This window comes from Apodemus sylvaticus, chromosome X, assembly GCF_947179515.1.
Source record: "Apodemus sylvaticus chromosome X, mApoSyl1.1, whole genome shotgun sequence".
NCBI lineage: Eukaryota > Metazoa > Chordata > Mammalia > Rodentia > Muridae > Apodemus > Apodemus sylvaticus.
The window spans coordinates 138,809,536-138,835,636 of NC_067495.1; positions in this window are offsets into that span (position 1 = coordinate 138,809,536).

A 26,101-nucleotide genomic window follows, 5' to 3' on the forward strand; every position below is an offset into this window, starting at 1 on the left:
GCTATAACTTCAAGTACTATATTGAAAAGATATGGAGAGAGAGGACAGCCTTGTCTAGTCCCTGATTTTAGTGGGATTGCTTCAAGTTTCTCTCCGTTTAGTTTGATATTGGCTACCAGTTTGCTGTATATTGCTTTAATGATGTTTAGGTATGGGCCTTGAATTCCTGTTCTTTCTAATACTTTTAGCAGGAAAGGATGAAGAATATTGTTCCGTTTCCAAGTGTATGTGGGTTTTCTGTTGTTTTTGTTGCTATTGAAGACCACTTTTACTCCATAGTGATCTGATAAGAGGCATGGGATTAGTTCTTACATTTGTTGAGGTCTGTCTTGTGACCAATTATATGGTCTATTTTGGAGAAGGTACCATGAGGTGCTGAGAAAAAGGTATATTCTTTTGCTTTAGGGTGAAATGTTCTATAAATATCAGTCAAATCCAATTGGTCCAAAGCTTTAATTAGTTTTACTGTGTCCCTGTTTAGTTTCTGTTTTCCTGATTGGTTCATTGAGGGAGTGTTGAAGTCACTCACAATTACTGTGTTAGGTGCAATGTGTGCTTTGAGCTTTAGTAAAGTTTCTTTTATGAATGAGGGTGCCCTTGTATTTGGGGCATAGATGTTCAGGATTGAGAGTTCTTCTTGTTGGATTTTTCCTTTGACCAGCAAGTGACCTCTTATGTCTCTTTTGATGACATTAGGTTGAAAGTCAATTTTATCTGATATTAGAATGGCAACTCCAGCTTGTTTCCTGGGACCATTGGCTTGTAGAATTGTCTTCCAGCCTTTTACTCTAAGGTAGTTTTTTGTCTTTGACACTGAGGTGTGTCTCCTGTATGCAGCAAAACATAGGGTCCTGTTTCCTTATCCAGTCTGTTAGTCTATGTCTTTTTATTGGGGAATTGAGTCCATTGATATTAAGAGATATTAAGGAATAGTGGTTATTACTTCCTGTCATTTTTGATGTTATTTTTATATTTGAGTGGTTATCTTCTTTTGGGTTTGATGAAAGAAGGTATCTATCTTGCTTTTTCCAGGGTGTAGTTTCCCTCCTTGTATTGGGTTTTCCTCCTATTTTTCTTTGTAGAGCTGGGTTTGTGGAAAGATATTGTGTAAATTTGGTTTTGCCATGGAATATCTTGGTTTCTCCATCTATGGTGATTGAGAGTTTTGCTGGGTATAGTAGTCTTGGCTAACATTTGTGTTCTCTTAGAATCTGCATGAGATCTGCCCAGGATCTTCTAGCTTTCATGATCTCTGGTGAGAAGTCTGGTGTGATTCTGATAGGTCTTCCTTTATATGTTACTTGGCCTTTTACTCTTACTGCCTTTAATATTCTTTCTTTGTTTAGTGCATTTGGGGTTTTGATTATTATGTGACAGGAGGTATTTCTGTTCTGGTCCAGTCTGTTTGGAGTTCTGTAGGCTTCTTGTATATTCATGGGCATCTCTCTCGTTAAGTTGGGAAGGTTTTCTTCCATAATTTTGATGAAGATATTTGCTGGCCCTTTAAGTTGTAAATCTTCACTCTCATCTATACCTATAATCCTTACGTTTGGTCTTCTCATTGTGTCCTGGATTTCCTGGATGTTTTGGGATACACACTTTTTGCATTTTGCATTTGTTTTTATTTGTATGAGTACACTGTAGGTGTCTTCAAACACACACCAGAAGAGTGCATCAGACCCCATTACAGATGGTTGTGAGCCACCATGTGGTTGCTGGGAATTGAACTCAGGACCTCTGGAAGACCAGTCAGTGCTCTTGACCACTTAGCCATCTCTCCAGCCCGGGAACTTCTTTAAGTTATACTAGAAGTCATGTGTTCTGTCCTGTTGAACAGTTTCAATTAGAGAACTGCTTCCTATTTTAAGAAACAAATGCTATTACTGCAGTATTGTGAATATCCTGCCAGTACCACTGTGGCACTACATAAGCTTTACATTCTGAAAGTTATTAATTGCTTTTCTCCATTGGATCCTTGAATAGCATCTTTAGATATCATAATAGCTAGGTATCAGGGAAGAGGTTTCCAGGTCAGTACGAGCTCGAATCCTCTAATCCTATGTCTGAAATATGTGGTTTCTTCAGCAACAGTGTTTTATCTTCAAGTTTTTGAGGCAGTCTAGGACTGTGGAGAGAGTTTGTATTGTGTTGGGGGTCATCTAGATACCCCTGATCAACAACTAAAAGAGAAGTTTCATTTACCTGGTGCTAAGAATTTTTTAGACATTAATAGCTACTGGGGGAAGCATTATTTATTTCACATAGTATAATGGCATAACCTCATTTAAATTATATATCTATTTACACAATGTACTGACTGGTATTTTGTGTCAACTTTACGCAAGCTGAAGTTATCATAGAGAGAGGAGCTTCAGTTGAGAAAACGCCTCAGTTAGAGATCCAGCTGTAAAACATTTTCTCAATTACTGATCAAGGGGGGAGGGCCCCTTGTGCATGCTAGCTCAATTGCTATGAGTTAATATGTTTACTTCCTAGCTGGGTCTGCAAATATTGTTTCCTTGTAGTCACCAACAATATCTGTAATGATTCCTGTATCTTAAAAGGAAGGGGTGTGATAGAAATTTCTCATTTTGGGCTTAGCATTTCATAGTTTTTAATTTTCTTCATCTTGGTCACTAGTTGGTTTCTTTATCTTAAATAGAAGCTTCTTTGTTGAGGATAAAGAGATACATTAATTTATTGGTATAGTAGTAAGTCATTATGAGTTGGTGTAATACTTTGTCCATTTAGTCAAATAATAATAGTTCTGTAGCACGCATGATCTTTATAGAGACAGGTTTTTTTCCTCACTATAAGAAATATGTATGAATTTCATTATGCAGAATGTGCATTAAATCCAAGACAAAAGTTGTTGATTGCTCCTATCACATTCATGCCATTATTATATCTATGGGTATATATTGCCTGACAAGTATATATTGTAGCTCTCAGGGTTCATAGCTGAATGAAATTGATGATGACTTTTCAACTCCAGTAGTATATACATGGCATCTTCCAACACTATAAATTCTAGCCAGTAAGGATGAAGCTTACAAGTGAATATTGGCTTGAATTTTTTTTATTTTAAAGCTCAAATATTTACTGTCTTTAGCAATAAGGTCTTGATCTTAAAGTCTGGAAATTTTAACTCATTTATTGAAAACTTTACAATATGGTAAAGAATAATCGAATAAGATACCAGAAAGTTTAGACATTCCATACATTGTATACAGCATTCATATTATGAAAATGCCTGCCCCAACAAAATCAATATGTATACATATTATATATATATACATATTATATATATATATATATATATGGATGCATATGTATGTGTGTATGTGTGTGTGTGTGTGAGATGGCCTACATAAAAATATTTCAATACAAGTCTTCAGATAAATGATTATATAGTTTTAGTCTATAAATTAATAAGGTACTGTACTGTGACAATCTACATAAAGAATATAAAGCAGAAAATATTATTTGTAATTTAGAGGGTATGAACCTCAATTGTGATCTATAAGATTCCTTTGTATGTGACATTGAAGACTTTAGGTACATCTATACCATCTGCAACATTATTGGATTGACATGTAGATTTAATTAAATGGCATTGAACAATCTCCATAATTCCCATAGACACCTAGAATGCTTAAATGCCTCTGATGAGAATGTTGAAATATATGCTTCATAGTATGATCTGACCATTTGATTCTGACCTTAGTAGACAAAAGCAGAGATATTTTTTCTTCTATTTTTGGTGGAGAGATAACCCAGTCACTTGTCTTCTGTGCAGAGATGAAAAGGAAGAAGAGATGTACCCTCTAACTTCTTGTCACCTACAGCAGGTAAGCAAGCAGCAGAAGAGCTGTCCCTGCCCCTAATCTACTATAGCCCTCAGGAGAATGGCCTGAACCTCCCCTGAACATAATAGAGCTGTCCCTAAATGTGAGGATTGTGGTTGAACAGACCATGAGGACATAAACACAGTACAGCCAGCCTTTTGTCTTGTCTCCTGGGCTGTAGTGAGGATGAGGGAAAAATACTTCCTTTTTCTCCCTTATCCTTCCCTGTCTATGGCAAGTAACCAAACTGGCCCCAGGGTCATGAGCATGGAAGAACTGGCCATATTCCTCACCAGCTACAACAGTTAGGAAAGGAGCATGCATGTTCATCAGAGTGGCCCTGGTTTCAGGAGTTGCTTGTAAGACAGCCACATGGGCCTGAGAGCATGAGAGCAGGCAGGCTGACTAGCTAAGATTCTTCTCAAGTCAAGGACCAGGGTGTTGAATTGGCCCACCCCAACATCTACTCTGTAAGACTCAGGGAGTCTTAACTTCCTGGAGATGCCCTGAGTGAACTACACAGAGACAGGAATCAATGCAAAAAACAAGAGGAATTTTATTTAATCCAGCACGCTGGGGTTGCCTAGCACATGGGAAGAGAATGACCATGCACAGCCTGTGTAGCCAGTGTGGCCTTTTATACTGTCCTCAGGCAGATGCTATTAGGCACAATGCAATTGGAAGAACAGTGCTACCTTTAAAGGAATTGGTTGTTAGGGAATGAGGTAGGTGGATAACACTCTCAGAATAACTCTGGGCCTCCCTTAGTCACAGGGACCTCCCTGTGGTCTGAGGAATGTAATTTAGCCTCTTCCTTCTGGGAGGGGCAAGTGTTCCATGACCTTTCCAAAGTTCCTGAGCTAACTCTTTCAACCCCACTGATGAACTGCTGGAATGCCAGTCCTACAAATCCAAAGCTGTAGGATCTCTGTGACACAGGGCAATAGCAAGATAGCTGAGAAGAGTCCCTGTGAGGTGCCAGTATTGATAGTGTAGCAGATGTCAAAGACTTGTCTACACCAACAACTCATTGCAGTTAACATTTACAAGCAAAGAAGTATAGACAAAAAAGTATACTGTGGTACATTTTGTTACACATTACTGCTATTATTTTTTCTCTTATTTAAACTCCAGATTTTATTCTCTTCCTTGTCAAACCCCCAACTGTTGTTCATCCCATACTTCCTTGCTACCCCACCCTATCTCTATGAGGATGTCCCTAACCCTGCCACCTCTCCACCAGACCTCTCTGTTCCCTGACCCAGACCCAGCAGTCCTCTGCTCTATATGTGTTAGAAGTCTCATATCAGCTGGTGTATGCTGCCTGTTTGGTGGTCCAGTGTCTGAGAGATCTCTGGGGTCCAGATTAATTGATACTGCTGGTTATCCTACAGGATCGCCCTCCTCCTCAGTTTCCTTCAGCCTTTCCCTAATTCAATCACAGGGGTCAGCAGCTTCTGCCCATTGATTAGGTGCAAATATCTGCATCTGACACTTTCAGCTGCTTGTTGGGTCTTCCAGAGAGCTGTCATGCTAGGTCCGTTTTTGTGAGTGCTCCATAGTCTCAGTAATAGTGTCAGGCCTTGGGACCTCCCCTTGAGCTGGATTCTCCTTTGGGCCTGTCACTAGACCTTCTTTCCCCCAGTCTCCTTTTCATTTCCATCCCCGCAGTTCTTTCAGACAGGAACAATTATGTGTCAGAGTTTTGACAGTAGGAGAGCAATGCCATCCCTCACTTTCTACTGTTCCCTTTCCCTTCCAGGTCCCTCCCTTCCCCATTGTGGTTGCTTTCTTCTCCCTCCCAAGTGGGATTGAGGTATCCTCACTTGAGCCTTTCATCTTGTTGAATTTTTGAGTTCTGTGGACTGTATGTTGGGTATTCTGTACTTTTTTTTGCTAATATCCACTTATTAGTGAGTACATACAATGCATGTCCATTAGGGTCTAAGTTACCTCACTCAGGATGATATTATATATATATATATATATATATATATATATATATATATATATTCTCCATAATACCCCTGAAAAGTTTCAGAAGTCTCAACATCCAGGACAAACATTGATATAAAATTTTTTATTACCTCTCACATGACATTGTATTACAACTATTTTGTGATATTTAGGAATCTCTTGGTTTACATTCAGAAGAAAGCCATTCAGTTTAAGAATGCTTTGTTTTTACCTTTTGTTTATTTATTTTGAATGAAAATCCTCTGTCTCACTATCAGACTCAATCAGACTCAGTGACTAACTGAATATATTTATAACCTTTATTTTGTGGCATATTCTCTGTTTAAAGCCACATTAAGTTTCTCCTACTGATTTTCCTACCTATACCTACAAATCCTAAGATTATAGGAGTGAGACACCACAAACTCCTGGAATCCAACTTTATTCCAGAGTCATATTTAGTTTAATTACAAATCACAATAAAGAATGCTAGAAATTAAGAGGTTTTTGATTTTGAAGCCTGGCTGAAAGACTCCTTCTTTCTTTTTTCCTCATTTCTGATGTTTTTAATTCCTATTTCTGGATTGCGGTTGCTCTTGGATTGTAAACTTGCCTGACTAATAAACAAGAGCCTGTGGATCCCATCCCTAGCAACAAAGAACAAGCAAAACCCTACAAAACAAAAACTGGATGTGATGGTAAAAAGTCTCTAATTGCAATGCTCAGGATGTATATTCAGTGAGTCTGAGGTTAGTTTGGAATGCATAAGACTCTGATTTGTGGCTATTTTGATAGATGTTACTTACATTCCATATCCAATCATGAGGTGTCTCTACTCCCTTTGCTTCATACTGCCACCAGAGATAGAATGTTGGCTGACTGAACTACCTATCTGATCTTAAATTCATGTGCAATGAGTGCTCATTTTCCATGCCCATATCTTACTGACTTATCACAAGAGGTTATTTTTTCTTTTATTTTCTATATTCTATGTTTACATTCCAAATGATTTTCCCTTTCCTGGTTCCCTCCTCCCAATAAGTTCCCTAAGTCCTCTTCCCACTGCCCATTCTATTAACCCCCTCCTACTTCTCTGTCCTGGTGCTCCCCTACAATGATGGAACAAGCCTTTTCAGGATCTGGGACCTCTCCTTCCTTCGTGGGAGTCATTTGTTATGTGAATTGTGTCTTGGGAATTCAGAGTTTCTGAGTTAATATCTACTTATCAGTGACTGCATTCCATGTGTGTTCTTTTGTGATTGGGTTATCTCTCTTAGGATGATATTTTCCAGATCCAACCATTTGCCTAAGAATTTCATGAATTCATTGTTTTTAATTGCTGAGTAGTATTCCATTATGTAAATATACCACATTTTCTGTATCCATTCCTCCGTTGAGGGACATCTGGGTTCTTTCCAGCTTCTGGCTATTATAAATAGGGCTGCTATGAACATAGTGGAACATGTGTCCTTATTGCATGCTGGGGAATCCTCTGGGTATATGCCCAGGAGAGGTATAGCAGGGTCCTCCGGAAGTGTTATGCCCAGTTTTCTGAGGAACAGCCAGACTGATTTACAGAGTGGTTGTACCAACTTGCATTCCCACCAGCAGTGACAGAATGTTCCTCTTTCTCCACATCCTTGCCAACACCTACTGTCTCCTGAGTTTTTAATCTTAGTTATTTTTAATTTCCCAGTATTCTGGAAAGTGATTATTTATGGCAAGTCTGCTTCATGCAGCATTTTAATGTTTTCAGCCATCAGAGAAGATGACATGTTAGTTTGAAGCAGTGTAAAATGATTTGTAACTGCATAGTTTAGCAACATATTTCTTATATTTTCTGGAATATTATCAAAATAATTAAGATTGATACCACAAAGTAGATAACGTATCCTCTCTACCAATCCTATTTATAAAGCGATCCCTAGGTTCTCTTATATATGTAATATTTTTTAAATTTTGTTGAAATTTTTTTCTTGAAGCTTTTAATTATGTCTTTTCACCAGTGTCATAGTGTACTGAACAATGCCTTCTCCTAATCATCACTAACTACCTAAACAATTTAGATTGAATGTGATTTTATATTAGAAGACACAAATCTAGCCATTATCTTTCTGAGTATCCCTAATTTTCTGATAGCCATCAGAGATGACGATATTAAATGAGTTTGACACTTTCAATTATCCACAAACTAGAAAAGACACAGAATGCTGCATTCAGAATGATAATGACTAGGTCATTATTTAAAGGACGCTAACTTTTTGTGATTAAACCAATTTAATGAGACCAAGGTAAGATCAGTAACCAAAACTAGTGATCAACAAATTGATAAATACATTTTGACCTATACTATATCCTATATTCCACATTCTAAAAATGTGCCAACACTATTAGTTCCATGACATATATATATATATATATATATATTTGTCAATTATGCTGACAAGATAAACATTGAGTACTATGAAACAATTAAATGCCATAAAATAGAACTCCTTGAAATAGTATTTGCCTTAGGTTACTCATTGTAAAGAAAAGGCCTTAACATTTTGTTTGGAGTTTACATGCAGCGCAATAATTATAGGATTGCTTTACAGACAGACATCATAATTTTAAGTACACACACACAAACACACACACACATATATATATATACAAGTATGTGTGTGTGTGTGTGTATCTGATGTTATATCAATGTATCTTATAAGTGGTTTTCTGAGTATTTATTGTAACTCTGTTGCTATATTCTTATTCTAAAATAACATGAAATAGCTTCTCCTAGGCAGTATTGAGTTTGCCAATGAATAGATAATGGTAAAAGAAATCATCAAGGTTCACATATTTGAAGCATAGAATAAGTTCTTTTCTTGTGTGGTTTTTCAAGACAGGGTTTCTGTACATAGCCCTGGAACTCACTCTGTAGACCAGTCTGGCCTTGAACTCAGAAATCCACCTGCCTTTACCTCCCACGGGCTGGGATTAAGGGCATGCGCCACCACAGCCTGGCATTAAATAAGTTCTTATAAAAATACTAAGAAACAAATTTTGCCTAGATATCAACTATGGATGAAATTTTTGGTAGTTTCTTTTTTTTTATTCGATATAATTTTTTATTTACATTTCAAATGATTTCCCCTTTTCTAGCCTCCCACTCCCCGAAAGTCCCATAAGCCCCTTTCTCTTCCCCTGTCCTCCCACCCACCCCTTCTCACTTCCCCGTTCTGGTTTTGCTGAACACTGCTTCACTGAGTCTTTCCAGAACAAGGGGCCACTCCTCCTTTCTTCTTGTACCTCATTTGATGTGTAGATTATGTTTTGGGTATTCCAGTTTTCTAGGTTAATAACCACTTATTAGTGACTGCGTACCATGATTCACCTTTTGAGACTGGGTTACCTCACTTAGTATGATGTTCTCTAGCTCCATCCATTTACCTAAGAATTTCATGAATTCATTGTTTCTAATGGCTGAATAGTACTCCATTGTGTAGATATACCACATTTTTTGCATCCACTCTTCTGTTGAGGGATACCTGGGTTCTTTCCAGCATCTGGCAATTATAAATAGGGCTGCTATGAACATAGTAGAGCATGTATCCTTATTACATGGTGGGGAATCCTCTGGGTATATGCCCAGGAGTGGTATAGCAGGATCTTCTGGAAGTGAGGTGCCTAGTAGTTTCTGAGAAATGTGTCATGCTTCAAAACATTTTATTGAAAGGAAATACCTTCAAAGGTTTTAGTCCTTTTTATTTTTACATTGCCAAAGAGTTCTCAAATAAGAGAACTCAAAAACAGTTCTCAAAAAAACAGACCTAGTTTTGTTAGTTCTCCAGGAATTAGCAAAGATTCTCATGTCAACTTGATTTAATTTATTTCAGGAAGCATCTGCTTTTGGTTAGAGTGTGGGAGGTATTAAAACAAGGTTCAACTTGTGAGATTTGAGTTACAAGGAGAGTATGATAAGAAAAGGGTATGGAAGTATTCCATGGTTCTCAATTCTCTACAACAGAGAAAGACTACCAAAAATGCTTTAAAATTAAAGAACAATGTTTTCCCATTGATTAAAGACAATTCAGATGCTCTCTTCTGGAACTCATATACTACCTACAGTATATACATATGCAAATGTTAATATATACAGCTCTCTTCCTCAACCCATTCAGGATTTGAGTTCTTAAAAATGTATGCACATATATGTACACATACAACCTAAGATTATATTATATAAATTGTCAAATATAACTTATTACACTATATAAGCACTGCAAAATAGCATCTTCATACAAAAACGGTCAAAGATTTACACAGATATTTTCAGAAGAAGAAGATCTAAAAAGATATGTAATACTTCCTGAAATCTTATTTCTAAATATTTACTTTTTAACTACATGCTCTTCAAAAATCGGAATCACTTACAAAGACTTTTTGTATACACATATATAACATACATTGATATTACTTGTTTACAATAATAATCAAATAAATGACTATCAGCTTGAGATTATGGGGGGCATGGAAGGGGTTGTTGGAAGAGTACCTAGAAGCAGATACAGGGTAGAGAGGAAAGGGTGGAAAAGATGTAATTATATTTCCAGTTTTAAACGTTATTACAACTCTATTATATTTATACCAACATTTTTATTTATTCATCTATTGAATATCTAGACTGATTCAATAAGTTTGATATTGTTAATAATATCACAATAATCAAGAGTCTGTAAGTCCATTTGTAGTATATGGAAATTTGATTCTTTGGGGCATATATACAACACTTATATCCTCCAATTTATTTGTTGAGTTTTCTTTATTTCTATTTTTTCTTTGAAATTTTTATTTACTTTTCTTTGATATTTTTTATTTAATACTTGAAAATTTCATACATGCACACAATTTGTTTTGATTTTGATTATTTTCTACTATTTTCAAGACCTATCAACTTCCTGACTTCATAGATTCTAGTAGTAGTAGTAGTAGAAGTAGTAGTAGTAGTAGTAGTAGTAGTAGTAGTAGTAGTAGTATCATTATCTACCATTTGAATATTGTTATTGTTGATGACATGAGAATGCATGGAAGACTATCAAAAGGGACATGAACAACTTACCACTGGCCATATTCCCAAAGATATGTGAATAAAATTCTAATAGCTCTTCTGCAAGGAATGGAAGATCAGCATACTCTAATTTCTCATTTAGTCCTGGAAGTTTTACTGTTTTGATCATGTGCATATTTTGTTCAGGCAGCTACATCTACTATGAGGTGATAGGTAACAAAGCCGTACCATATCCACAAGACAACATTTTACAATTTTATTCCTGATTTTCTAGCTTTTACAGTATGACTCACTCTTATATAGTCAAACAGTTATGACTCTGCATTAACCACTGAAAACTGAGAAGTGTTTTTGACCAAGGATGATAACATGAATCTATATGTATAATCATAAATATTCTTTTGACAATGGAAAACATTTTTTAAACAATACCAATAAGGATCCCTTATGGCCTAGGATCTCTCCAATTATGGGATTTTTAACCAGGTTTCTAATACCAGGCATAAAATTCTATTCTGCAGAACAGTTCTCAAATTTAACTTTAAAAAACATGTTTGTCCTATTTAACAGTCATTACATTGTTGAACCAATACATACATTTTGCCCAGTAATTCATTGCTGTAGTACATACGGCTCATCACAATATAAAACCAGTGATGTCTACTCTAATGGCATCATTATATCTGCCAAGTGTATGAATTCTAGGCTAGAGGGAAAGAATTTACTAGTCAGTTTAAAATTGATTTCTGTTAAAGCAAATAGTGTCTTCAGCAATAGGGCCTTTCAATTTGGTTATAGTGGAAAAACAAAAGTAATGACAACATCATGTGTTGTTTTGTATGTGTTTGGTGCTTCCTTGACTAATAATTCATAAGGAAATATCGTGCGTCTGCCATTGATAATTTTATTTAATAACTCAAGTATTCTGGGACTAGTGTTTCCCATATATGTAGAGTACCTCCAATAAAATTTTCCTGCAAATTATTATGTGTTTTAATTTTTCATTCACATTTTTTTGCTTTCTTGACAAACAGCTTTAACAGTTATATTTTATATGTGCATCCCTGTGCATATTTATGTGTGTGTGCATGCATGATTTTTAAAACCTATGTCATCTGATAAGTGTTGCCCATATATTCAGGAAAATCCCCAAAGAAATCTAGTTCTCTTTCCTAATGAGCCATTGACTGCTTATACATATTTGCTAAAGGGTGGGATTTTTCTTCTATGTCTGTTGACTTGATTACCAGGGTAGTTTTTGCAGACCTTGTGCAGGCCAGAGTCTTGCTGTGAGTTCACAGGTTCAATACCACCAATCTTCTTTTGAAATAGACAGAGGCTACTACAGAGATTCACAGCTGGTCAAAATTTAGAAAACAAATGACCATTGAGTGTCTACGTGCAAATAAGACATCCATAATACAACATTTATCCCTCAGACTAAGGGAACATGAATGAAGAAGGGAGCATAATTTGCTATGGATCTAGAATCTCCTAGGAGAAAAGCCTCTGGACAAGCCTGTTGGGCTAAATAAACTAATTGATGATGGAAACCTAAACTCAGTTGTGGGCAGGATCATTCACAGGACAGTATATCCTGGGCGATGTAAAGTAAAGAAAGCGAAAGGAACAGCAAGCATGGATTCATCCCCTTCATATTCACTAAATGCAGTGTGACCTCAGCTCCTTTCTTGACTTTCCTGACAATGTGCATTTTATCTTTAATTTTGAGCTAAGATAAACTTTTTCCTTAAGTTGATTCTATCAGAGTATTTTATCACAGCAATAGGAAAAGACATATACTGTATGTTGGAACCTATAGACTTTTACTTGGTGCACATAGAAAACTATTGGATTCAGGATTGTAACTTTTATAACATTAAATTTAATTAATTAGTAATTATTAGTCAGTAGTACTGAGGTTTAAATCCAGACACACTTACATGCCAGGAAAGTGCTTGCCCACTGACTTTTATTTTTATGTTTTATTTATTATTACACAGGATATGACTCAAATATCCAGGCTATATTTAAATGTATTTGGTAGCCCAGACTACAGTACTCAAAATCCTCTTACTTTAGCCTCCTGAGTCAGTGGGGTTACAGGTTTATGCAACTAGCATGGGATAATGCAGGTTTTGAAATTTGCTTATTATCACATTCCTTAAATTACTTTAGAAAATTATTTGAGCTAACATTGAGTCCTTACTCTTGCTGACATGCCAAAACTAAAACCTCACATATATAGGAAACTTACATCATCCTTCAACACTTACATCTTTTATATTGATTTTCTCATAACTTTAGAAAGGGGAGTAATATTTCTTTCTCTGCTTTCTCTATCATATTCTCTCATTTTAAAATATTTTTAAATTTTAAATACTTTTCTGAGATGGTCATTGTTCTGTACTGTAATTATCAATGGTTCTGTAATTTTCAAATTATTACAGGTAATTTTAAGTCTCAGACATCATTATTTATAATATTTACATTGACCTCTTAACTAAGCTTAGAAGCTATATGTGGATTAGACAACTGTGACTGTGGATTTGCATGTCAATTATTTGTATCTTTTCTTTGAATTATTGAAAAATCTGTTGTAAGAGTGACATTATTCCTCTGCAGATTTGCTATTATTATTATTATTATTAAAATACAGTATTATATATTATATAAGTTTTTCATGAGTTTATTTATGGAAATCTTGATTCAGTTCAAACAGTATTTGTCTAAATATGACCCTGAGCCCCTGTAATCTTATCCTTTTCATGAAATTAATTTGGATTCCAGTGTTTTAATTTAAACCAGATTTTCAATTTTTCTCTTGGCTTAACAATTTGATTAGATTTGTTTCTCCATGTACTATATATTGACTCTTGTGATGCTTACCAAGAGAGCCATAAGTTTTATATTTCAGCATTAAAATCAAGTTCATATCAGGACTACAGTTGGTGGAGACAGTAACATAATAAAATATGTAACAATTTACAGTGTACTAATATTTCTGCTCTCTCATCTGATGTTATGTAAAACTCTTACTGTGAAGGTGACAAAACAGATTCGCAGGGCTTAAGTGACTTTCTCATCACCAGAGGACTAATAAATGGTAGACCCTGGTTTTCAGACAATTCTAATTGCTTTTGCTGCACTGCAGTGTAATTCCAAAGTGTCAGTCCTAATCATTGACAGCTTACTATACCGCCTCATAGTTCAGGTAGAAAAATCTGGGTGGAAAACACAGCTATAACTCCTTAATCCTCTATTTTGAGCTTGCTGATAGTTTATGGAACATAATTGGGAAATCTTGACTTTTCTAGGATAGGTGATTTACTAAAGTTATAGCTCTCAAGTATAATAAACACCCATGAACTCTCAGTAAAATGGGAATTCTCACTATTCGTGGGGAAGCATCTGAGATTCTATATTTTTATCCAGCACACAAGTGATTTCATTTCCAGTGGTCCTGAGGATCTTATTTGAATAGTTGAGGTTTGATTTTTCTTGGTGTCATTCACTATAATGTAATGCTCACAGTAACCAACCTTTTCTCCCACTGTTCTACTTGTACCTTCACTTTTAATGAGTGTGGTAGAACCCGTGGAATACATCTCTTATACATAATCCATTGAGTTTCAGAGTGTAGTATGTTTGTTAAGAGCAACTTATCTCATTTGTGAGTCTTTGTTGTCAGTGCACAAGAATAATGAATCAATGAATCTCTGTATTTCCTTGACGTCCTGCTTGTGTATATTTGCAACAAATTTATAACTTTGAGACTAATTTTATTTTATTTTTGTCTTTAACGAACAAGTTCCATAGCACAGATCTTTTGTTATTTACATGGCAAAAAAGATTCCATTGAGGTAGACAACTAAATCTTGATTGCAGTTACTAAAGGTCAGAGTGACTGGATACTATGCAAGGTTTTCTTTTTTCCAAATTCTCCAAGACTGAAAGTAATATTGGCACCAAGGTCAGAGACAAGTGCCAGCATACTTATGGACCCACCAAAAAGAAAGAAGCTCTAGGGCCAGAGTTCTCTGGCAGAGTTTTGAGAATTAGAGTATCTCATGAACACCTCATCACTCTCAGTCCAACCATGTTGTCAATTATGTTTCAATATGTATTTTGACAATGACATAACCATCAAAATCACTGCAATACATTTTCAAAGAAATGTACCTAGGACAGTCAATGAATAGTAAATCTGCGTGTAGGGAAATATGTTGTTTTCTAAAATACATAGAAGCTCTCTTAGTGACAATGTTATTAGAAAGTATTGCATACCAGAGAAACTTAGTTCTTACCATTAGATATTTTAAAATTTAAAACTGATTCTTCTGTGATACAATATACACTAACCAGAGTTTTCTTGCCATCCACTCCTCACTGCTCCCAAATCTCTCTCCTAGATACACTTCAACTCCATTTCCTCCTCTGTAAGAAAAGAATAGGCCTCAAAGAGATGTCAAACAAGATAAAAAAGATACAATAAAGAAAGGAGAAAATCCTCACATTGAGGCTAGACAAAGCAAACCAACAGGAGGAAAAAGAAGCTCAAAGATAGGCAAAAGACACAACCTTTCCCACTGTTAGGAGTATCACAAAAATCACCAAGATAACAGCAAATTCATATACACAGTGGACCTGGTACAGGCCTCTGCATGCCATGTGATTGCTTTTGCAATCTCTGTGAGCTCACATGGGCCCTGCTTAGTAAATTCATTTGGCTATGCTCTCCTGGTGTCTTCCATACTCTCTGACTCCTACAATCTTTCCCCTGTTCCACAGGGTTCACTGAAGTCCTAGGTAGGATTAGGTAAGAAATAGTTAATGTTTTTAACAATCAAGAAAAGGATATATAAAGTTACAAAATAAACTCTAGAAGTAGTAGAAAAATTATGGATGTTAGCTTCCTATAACTACTTTTAATGACTATGTTTTATTCCAAAAATGCTTATAGCATATTAAAAATGGGGCATATAAAAAAGGCATATTAGTGCTCTGAAAAAATTTGGAATTAAAAATTTGGAATTGGAAAATAAGTGGAAAATAAACATTGCAGTCTCTGACATGTTGTCTTATTATTCAGATATCTGTATAAAACCTGTAATAAATTTAGCTTGGAGATTTAGTTTTGAGTACAAAGTAAAGTTACTAAGCAGATCAATATGCATGAACGTGCTCTATAAAGTACAGGTAACTTTATGCACAAATGCTATAATTACCATCATATTTTAAGTGCATTTTAAAAAACTAGGGCAGGATATAATATATGTTCCTACAGGGGTTTGTGATTTTAGAAAATAATTACATTCATGCTACCATTAATTAGAGCATGCAGTAAAATTCAAACCTAAATAAACAAAACAGGAAGAAGAAAGCTAGATTCTAATACTTTATCTTGAAAAACATTTGTAAAGTCTATTCTTCAAAATACGACAAAGGGTCAGATAGAGACAAGCCAGATCAGATTGTTTATTATGTCCGCCAAAATATATTCTGGCCTTTCCATGATTCTTGGAAGACTGCAAGTATATTTTAAACATTTTGGTGACTCGTCTCTGTATCACTGTTGATACTTAGCAGTTTTCGTGGTTACTGTATACATTCTATGATACCTAACTATGAAATCTATCTATAATGTGTTTACCAGAGCCATTCATTGCCTCATTTCTTGCAGATAGCCTTCAAGATGCCCATGAGAACATGATTTTAGTAAGTCTATTATGTGTAGTAGTTCAGTAGAATTAAGAGAGAGTCATGTATAGACAAAATGGAATATTGGCTGTGATTATACTGATTTAAACAGAATAGTAAGTGAGTCAATAAGCAAAAAAAGAAGGTATGTTGATATGAATTCTTTTATTAGAATATGGGTGACATAAACCATCTCATATCTTCTGAGGTAAGGTATAATGATGGGTCCTGAAATATCTTAGTAACAGATGGACAGGTAGGGAGATATATGTGTGGCTGAGAAGATAGACTGGGATTACTGCAGACACACAGAAATGGAAAGCTCAAGATTGTTTCCAATCTCACCATGAATCTACACTTGAGTTCAAACAAGTTAAGATTTAAAACAAAAACAACAGCAACAACAACAACGATAACAACAACAACAACAACAAAACCGAGATACCAAAGATTGCTCTTGATGCTGTGAATTGCCTCGTCAGTAAATTTCTAATTTCCTAGTCTCACATTTTTCTGGGAAATGAGGATCCTACTCAAAAAGTCCTTTGCTAACCCTGAAACCTTAAAAGGATTTCCTACTCTTCCTTCTAGAGGATTTAGAATTATAGTTTTAGTATTCAGAACTTTTATCCATTTGTCATTGATACATATGGGGTGGGGGACAGGATTATGTTTTATTCTTCCAGATGTAGATTTTTACTTTTTCAGCAGCACCATTTGTTAAAGATGATTTATTTTCTCCAGTGGGTTTTCTTCTCATCTTTGTGAAAGATCTAGGAGCCATAGATGTATGCACTTATTTATGGTCCCTTAATTTTATTCTTTGAATCACTATATGTGATTTTCTGTCAAGTCCATGTTGCTTCTACTGATTTGGCTCTGTAATATATTTGAAACCATGAAATATATTTGAAACTCTTTAGCAGTGTTTTCATTTTTTAGGGTTATTTTAACTTTTTTGACATCTTTTCTTGACTCGACATGATAATTTTTACTTTGTTTTTCTTTTTTTGGTATTGTTTTCTGAGAACTTCTTTTACGAACACAACATTTACACCATGCTAGCTCCTCCTTCCAGTCCCCTTCCCTGCTTTATGAGTTTTCCTTAATTATTAGTTACAAACAAGCATAATTGTCTATCTATATGTGTATGTTTATGTACTACACACTGAGTCCATTTAATATTTCTTGTTTATACAAATATTCAAGGTTGAGCACTTGTTATTTGACCAACTATGCATGAACTCATCCCTGAAGAAAACAGATTCTCCTTTTCTCAACAACTATTGACGACATATAGCTCTACATTTAAGGGTAAGACTATGTGAAATTTCCTCTGTCTATGGTATTGTCATGTGTTATGGTATGTCATATGGTTTTGGCATCATTACAATTTTGTTTAGGTGATTATATTGTTGAGACATTAGCAGACATTTTAGTCATTTGATCATACAGTCTTTCTACCCATCTTTCATTTATTTCCATGAGCCATAGGTGTAGGAGTTTTGATGCTTGTATATCAGTAGCACTTGGTCATCCTGTAGTCACTTATTCCTACATTTTGACCAGTTGTAGATCTCTGTAGTAGACCCCATCTGTTGAGAAAATAATTTTCCATGATGAGTAGTGAGAGTTACACTTATTTGTAAATATAAGGTCTGTGAAAATGAACAGAGTATTCTCAGAAGAAATGCAAATTAAGAGATATTTTTAAAAAAACATTCAACATCCTTGGTAATTATGGAAATGCAAACTAAAAGTACATTAAAAGTACTATGAGATTTCATCTTACTCCTGTCAGAATGGCCAAAATTAAGGTAACAAAAGACAAGAAATGCAGATGGTGTTCTGTTCAGAAACTTTCTCCCTGTACCGATGTCCTCAAGGGTCTTCCCCAGTTTCTTTTCTATTAGCTTCAGAGTGTCTGGCTTTATGTGGAGGTCCTTGATCCATTTGGATTTGAGCTTAGTACAAGGAGACAAGGATGGATCAATTCGCATTCTTCTGCATGCTGACCTCCAGTTGAACCAGCACCATTTGTTGAAAAGGCTATCTTTTTTCCATTGGATGTTTTCAGCCTCTTTGTCGAGGATCAAGTGGCCATAGGTGTGTGGGTTCATTTCTGGATCTTCAATCCTGTTCCATTGATCCTCCTGCCTGTCACTGTACCAATACCATGTAGTTTTTAACACTATTGCTCTGTAGTATTGCTTGAGGTCAGGGATACTGATTCCCCCAGATTTTCTTTTGTTGCTGAGAATAGTTTTAGCTATCCTGGGTTTTTTGTTGTTCCAGATGAATTTGATAATTGCTCTTTCTAACTCTGTGAAGAATTGAGTTGGGATTTTGATGGGTATTGCATTGAATCTGTATAGTGCTTTAGGCAAAATGGCCATTTTAACTATATTGATTCTACCGATCCATGAGCATGGGAGGTTTTCCCATTTTTTGAGGTCTTCTTCCATTTCCTTCTTCAGAGTCTTGAAGTTCTTGTCATACAGATCTTTCACATGTTTGGTAAGAGTCACCCCAAGATACTTTATACTGTTTGTGGCTATTGTGAAGGGGGTCATTTCCCTAATTTCTTTCTCAGCCTGCTTATTCTTTGAGTATAGGAAGGCCACTGATTTGCTTGAGTTGATTTTGTAACCTGCCACTTTGCTGAAGTTGTTTATCAGCTGTAGGAGCTCTCTAGTGGAGTTCTTTGGGTCACTTAGGTAGACGATCATGTCGTCTGCAAATAATGATAGTTTGACTTCCTCCTTTCCAATTTGTATCCCTTTGACCTCCTTATGTTGTCGAATTGCCCGAGCTAGTACCTCAAGTACAATATTGAAAAGATAAGGAGAAAGGGGGCAGCCTTGTCTGGTCCCTGATTTCAGTGGGATTGCTTCAAGTTTCTCTCCGTTTAGTTTGATGCTGGCTACCGGTTTGCTGTATATTGCTTTTACTATGTTTAGGTATGGGCCTTGGCGTATGCTCTAAGAGCAAGAATTGACAAATGGGACCTCATAAGGTTACAGAGTTTCTGTAAGGCAAAGGACACCATCAAGAGGACAGATCGGCAACCAACAAATTGGGAAAAGATCTTCACCAATCCTACATCAGATAGAGGGCTAATATCCAATATATATAAAGAACTCAAGAAGTTAGACTCCAGAAAAGCGAACAACCCTATTAAAAAATGGGGTACAGAGTTAAACAAAGAATTCTCACCTGAAGAACTTCGGATGGCGGAGAAGCATCTTAAAAAATGCTCAACTTCATTAGTCATTAGGGAAATGCAAATCAAAACAACCCTAAGATTTCATCTTACACCAGTATTAATGGCTAAGATTAAAAATTCAGGAGACAGCAGGTGTTGGAGAGGGTGCGGAGAAAGAGGAACACTCCTCCACTGCTGGTGGGGTTGCAAATTGGTACAACCACTCTGGAAAGCAGTCTGGCGGTTCCTCCGAAAACTGGGCACCTCACTTCCAGAAGATCCTGCTATACCACTCCTGGGCATATACCCAGAGGATTCCCCACCATGTAATAAGGATACATGCTCTACTATGTTCATAGCAGCCCTATTTATAATTGCCAGATGCTGGAAAGAACCCAGGTATCCCTCAACAGAAGAGTGGATACAAAAAATGTGGTATATCTACACAATGGAGTACTATTCAGCCATTAGAAACAATGAATTCATGAAATTCTTAGGCAAATGGATGGAGCTAGAGAACATCATACTAAGTGAGGTAACCCAGACTCAAAAGGTGAATCATGGTATGCACTCACTAATAAGTGGTTATTAACCTAGAAAACTGGAATACCCAAAACATAATCCACACATCAAATGAGATACAAGAAGAAAGCAGGAGTGGTCCCTGGTTCTGGACAGACTCAGTGAAACAGTATTTGGCAAAACCAGAACGGGGAACTGGGAAGGGGTGGGAGGGAGGACAGGGGAAGAGAAGGGGGCTTACGGGACTTTCGGGGAGTGGGGGGGGCTAGAAAAGGGGAAATCATTTGAAATGTAAATAAATTATATCGAATAAAAAAAAAGAATGAAAAAAAAACAAACAAAAAAAAAAGAAATGCAGATGGGTGAAAATTTGAGAAATGTATATACTGTTACTAGGAATACATTTTGGTGACTGCTGCAGAAATCAGTGGGGATATTCCTTGAAAAAGCTGAAAATTTATCTACCATGAGATACAACTATACTTCCCCAAGTCATATATTCAACGGAATCTATTTTCTACTATATAGACATACCCTCATCTATGTTCACTTATGTTCCATACACACACACACAATTATACACAAGTATAATTGAAGTTATCGAAGCTACTGTAGAATAGGAGATAATGAATTTACTAACATCTATATATTACAGACACAAAGGTCAGTGTAAAGTGCAGATACATCTCCTAGACTTGTTGTCCTAGGTGTTTTAGAGATATCTCAGACAATGTGTACTATTGCCATTAACATCACAACTGTATTATAAGACATTAGCATTGCGGTTTATTCAAATTTCATCTCTAGATCATGGAAAAATATAGTTTATATTGATGAGAACCTTACTTTCTACTGACCAGCTTTCAAAAGACCTAGTGGGGTCTTGCACGCTAATGGGAAAAATGTTAACACCTATACCTGTGAACTCTGTGATCTCAAATAACAACTGGGATCTCTCTCTCTCTCTCTTTCTCTCTCTCTCTGTCTATCTCTCTCTGTATAATTTATATATTTATAATTTATATATTCATAATACACACACACACACGCACACACACGCACACACACACACGAAGCAATGTGCCATGAATTTTATAAGGGCAACCAAATAATTTTATGACTGTGTTTAAGGCCACAGAATCAATCTGCCATTTCAATCCTTGTCTCTATACAAAGAGATTATTTGTGCATTTGGTTTAAGACCTTAGCAGAGGAGTTTCTTTGAGTAGCAGTTGATAATAAATACAGCAATTCAAAATTATTCAAATTTTGGAGAATAATAACATTAATGTCTGTGGAGTACTCAGGTACAAATGGGACATCTACATCATATATTCTTTCCCAGATCTCCAGGGATCATTATGGAAGGGGGCAGCAATATTGTCAGCATGCTAGTACAAGGCTTGATCAAGAAAAGGCTAGTCAACTTTTCTGCATGGAGCATATAAGAACATAAGAATCCCTTAATTCTAACAGAAAAGGTATTGTCAGTTGGTTGCTTCTGAAGCAGGTAGGGTGACTACCCTCTCTGTTGGGTGGTGGTACCATACCTATAAGTATATAGGTAGTAAAAATAAAAATCCATTGTTTATAAACAACCAAACAATAAAGGACAGAAAACTTGCAATCTTGGAAGGCATATGAGTGGGTAATTGATCTGGAAGGAATTATGGGTAAAAGTTGGGATGATGATCATCAGAATGCCTTGCATGACTCATGGGATTTTCAAAAATTGATGAATATGCTTGCAAATAAGATTACTTAATTAATAGCTACCTATTATATCACTGGTATCACTTTTTTATAGCAAAGCTTAAACTATGAATTTCAAAAATCTTATTACAATAAAAAGTTTCTGTTCATACTTGATATATATATATATATATATATATATATATATATATATATATATATATATATATATGACACATTTGTTCATGCAAACTAAGGCATTCTACAGCTCAAGATTCAAAAAGCAGTTCTCAAAATAGCCCATTTGTGATCTCTTATTGAGTAGAAACTGTATAAAATATGCAAGGCCCTTGAATTTGTCACTAAACATTTCCACACCTTTTATGTGATACACTGTACATCCCACTGCATGGCTTGAACTTGATTGTAAGCATAACAATCATTTTGGCCCAAGAAGTGGGACTGAAAAGTATAGAGAGAGCATTTAGTGGAGCACCACTGTTAATGGCCATCTCTTGAACATGTGTTCAGAAAAGAAAGGACATATACTTAGACAGTGTAGCACCCAGTACCTCAGAATGTGGTAACTTTATAAATATGGCCAAAAAAGTGAGAAGTAAAGTAACATGAAGTATCTAGAATGGTTTTTGGAGATGTTATAAGAAGGGAGTACAATACAAACACCCAGAGAAGGGAGGCCTTGAAAGACTGCAAAGAGAAATGGCTATCAGCAAGTCCTAGAGACAATCTAGAGGAATATAATTCTTTCATGTCATTTTCCTGGACAGTTATCATGCAGAACTATGAGAGGACGAATTTCCAGTTTTAATCTAACTATCTGTGGTAGTTTGTGAGGGCAGCTAGACATGTTATCAGTACTGAGACTGTCATGCAGTGCTTACACTCAATTAAGATAGAAGTGTTCTTGGTATCCTTGTAGAATATTTTGTTTCCAGGTTAATTTGTCATCTTTGCTATTTATGAAGTATTCAGCTTAAAGTTTGCAATGGAAGTGTCAACAATATGCAACTGGACTACAAATCACATTACAAACTGCTGTTTATTCCAATCTGAATATCTTCCTTAGTGAGCTTGTAGAAATAACAGGCACTAATTGCAGTGTTCTGGCTTCATTTATATCAGGACTACATTACATGTTTTATTACATTCAATACTTAGGACAACAGTCCTAGAAGATATATGGCATAGTATACTTAGCTTTTGAATGATGAATCTAGGGCCTCAAAAATACCATCATTCTTAGAGGGTGATTCAGATAACAAGTGACAAATCTAGTGGTCAATACTATATCTTTTAGATGCTGAGAGAACGTTCTTCTGCTATGCTGCCTAAATACATGTCCTTTCTTTTCTGCTCAGACATTCAAGAGATGGCCATTAAGTGATCCTGTGGTATTCCACTAAATGCTCTCTATATACTTCTGAGTCCCATTTCTTAGGCTGAAATGATTATTATGCTTACAATAAAGTGCAAACCATGCAGCTGGAGAAATTTCTATCCAGATGCTCAATGTGTCACATTGAATTTTTATTACAATAAAAAGTTTCTGTTCATACTTGTTCTTATTTGCATATATGCAGAAGGTACTTTTGTTCATCTAAACCAAGACATTTTGCAAAAATGCAGCTCAAGATTCACAAAGCACTTCTCAAAATAGCCCATTTGTGGCCTCTTATTGAGTAGAAACTGTATAAAATATGCAAGGCTCTTGCAGTTATCACTGAACACTTCCACACCTTTTATCTGAAATCAGCTTTCTTTTCCTCTTCATGTCTCATTTTTTTCTCCTTTCTCAGACTGAGTATCCACTGTTGCCAGACAATTCACCACAAAACGAGGATTTTTCTCCAAATGAAACTACAGAACAAAGAGATAAACTTGAGGCTGTAGCTTGTTTCCCAGCTGCTTACTTTGTTCATACCTTTATCGTCACATTTGTGGTGGATTAGAATTGAATTTTAAAATCCCTCTTACTTAGGAACCAAAAAGGTAACAAGGGCCCTCGAGCATAATGTCTTTCAGTTAAATGTCTGACTCTATTTGCATCTGTCTATTCTGATAGCTTATATTGTTTTGGAAAAAAGTGACACAGAAAACCTTGTTAATCCATACCAAACTTTGCTCTTGAAGTTTGTTCTCAGAATTGACAGCCAATTCTTCTGTTGGAATTTCTTCATTTAGTTGTTCTTATTCACAATTCCTGCCTACTTTTGACTTTGCGTGTATGTGTGTGTGTGTGTGTGTGTGTGTGTGTGTGTGTGTGTGCATGTGTGATATATATTATTAGTATCCTTGGATATTTGATTTAAATTATAAATGTAGTATCCTTACTTAGAAAGGGGAACAAAATACTCACAGAAGAAATACATATGGGTACAAAGTGTGGAGACTGAAGGAAAGGCAACCCAGAGACTACTCCACCTGGTGATCCATCCCATATACAGCTACCAAACCCAGATTCTATTGTAAATGCCCAACATGCTGACAGGAGCCTGATATAGCTGTCTCCTGAGAGGTTCTGCCAGAATAAATACAGCGGTGGATGCTTGCAGCCAACCATTGAACTAAGTGTGGGGTCCCCAATGTAGGAGTTAGACAGAGGACTGTAGGAGCTAAAGGGGTTTGAAACCACATAGGAAGAACAACAATATCAACCAACCAGATCCAGCAGAGCTATCAGGGACTAAACCACCAACCAAAGAGTACACATGGAAGAACTCCTGACTCCAGCTGCATGTGTAGCAGAGGATAGCCTTTTCAGACATCAATGGTAGGAGATGCCCTTGGTCCTGTAGAAGCTTGATGCCCCAGTGTAGGGGAACACTAGGCTGGCGAGGGTGGGTGAGGGAACACCCTCATAGAAGCTTGGGGAGGGGAGATGGGATAGGGAGTTTCTGGAGGGGAAATGGAGAAAGGGGATAACATTTGACATATAATAAAGACAACCAGTTAGACAACACCATTTATTGAAGATGCTTTCTTTTTTCCATTGTATGTTTTTTGCTTCTTTGTCAATGATCAAGAGTATGGTTTTATTTCTGGGTCTTCAATTCTATTCTATTGATCAATGTGTCTGTCTCTGTACCAAGACCATGCAGTTTTTATCACTATTGCTTTGTAGTAAAGCTTGAGGTATGGTATGGTGATTCCCCCTGAAGTTCTTTTATTGTTAAGAATTTTTTTTTGGCTATTTTGGATTTTTTGCTTTTCTAGATAAATTTGAGAATTGCTCTTTCCTTGTCTTTGAAAAATTGTGTTGGAATTTTGATGGGGAATCTGAAGATTGACTTTGGTGGATGGTCATTTTTTTCTGTATTAATTCTGTCAATCCTTAAGCATGGGAGATCTCTTCATTTTTTGAGATCTATTTCTTTCTTGAGAGACTTGAAGTTATTGTCATACAGGTCTTCCACTTGCTTGGTTATAGTTACCCCAAGATATTTTATATTATTTGTGGCTATTGTGTAAGGAGTTGTTTCCCTAATTTCTTTGTCAGCTTGTTTATCATTTGCATAAAGGAAGGCTACTGAATTATTTGAGTTAATTTTATAGTTGACCACTGTGCTGAAGTTGCTAATCAGCTGGAGAAGTTTTCTGGTAGAAACTTCGGGGTTGCTTATGTAGACTGTCATCTGCAAATAGTGAAACCTTTATTTCTTCTTTGCCATTTTGTATTCCCTTGTACTCTTTGGTTTCATATTGTTCTAGCTAGCACTTTGATTACTATATTGAATAGATATGGGGAGAGTGGGCATCCTTGTTTTGTCTCCAATTTCAGTGGGATTATCTCAAGTATGTTTCCATTTAATTTGATACTGGCTGTTGAATTTCAGTAAATTGCTTTTATTATGTTTAGGTATGGCCTAGAATTCTAGGTCTCTCCAATAGTTTTAACATGAACGGGTATTATATTTTGTCAAATGCTTTTTCTGCATGTAAGGAGACAATCATGTGGTTTTTTCCTTGACATTTTTATATAATGGATTACATTAATGGATTTTTGTATATTAAACTAACCTTGCATCCCTGGGAGTGAAGCATACTTGATAGTGATGAATGATGGTTTTGATATGTTCTTGGATTTGGTTTGCACGAATTTTATTATTT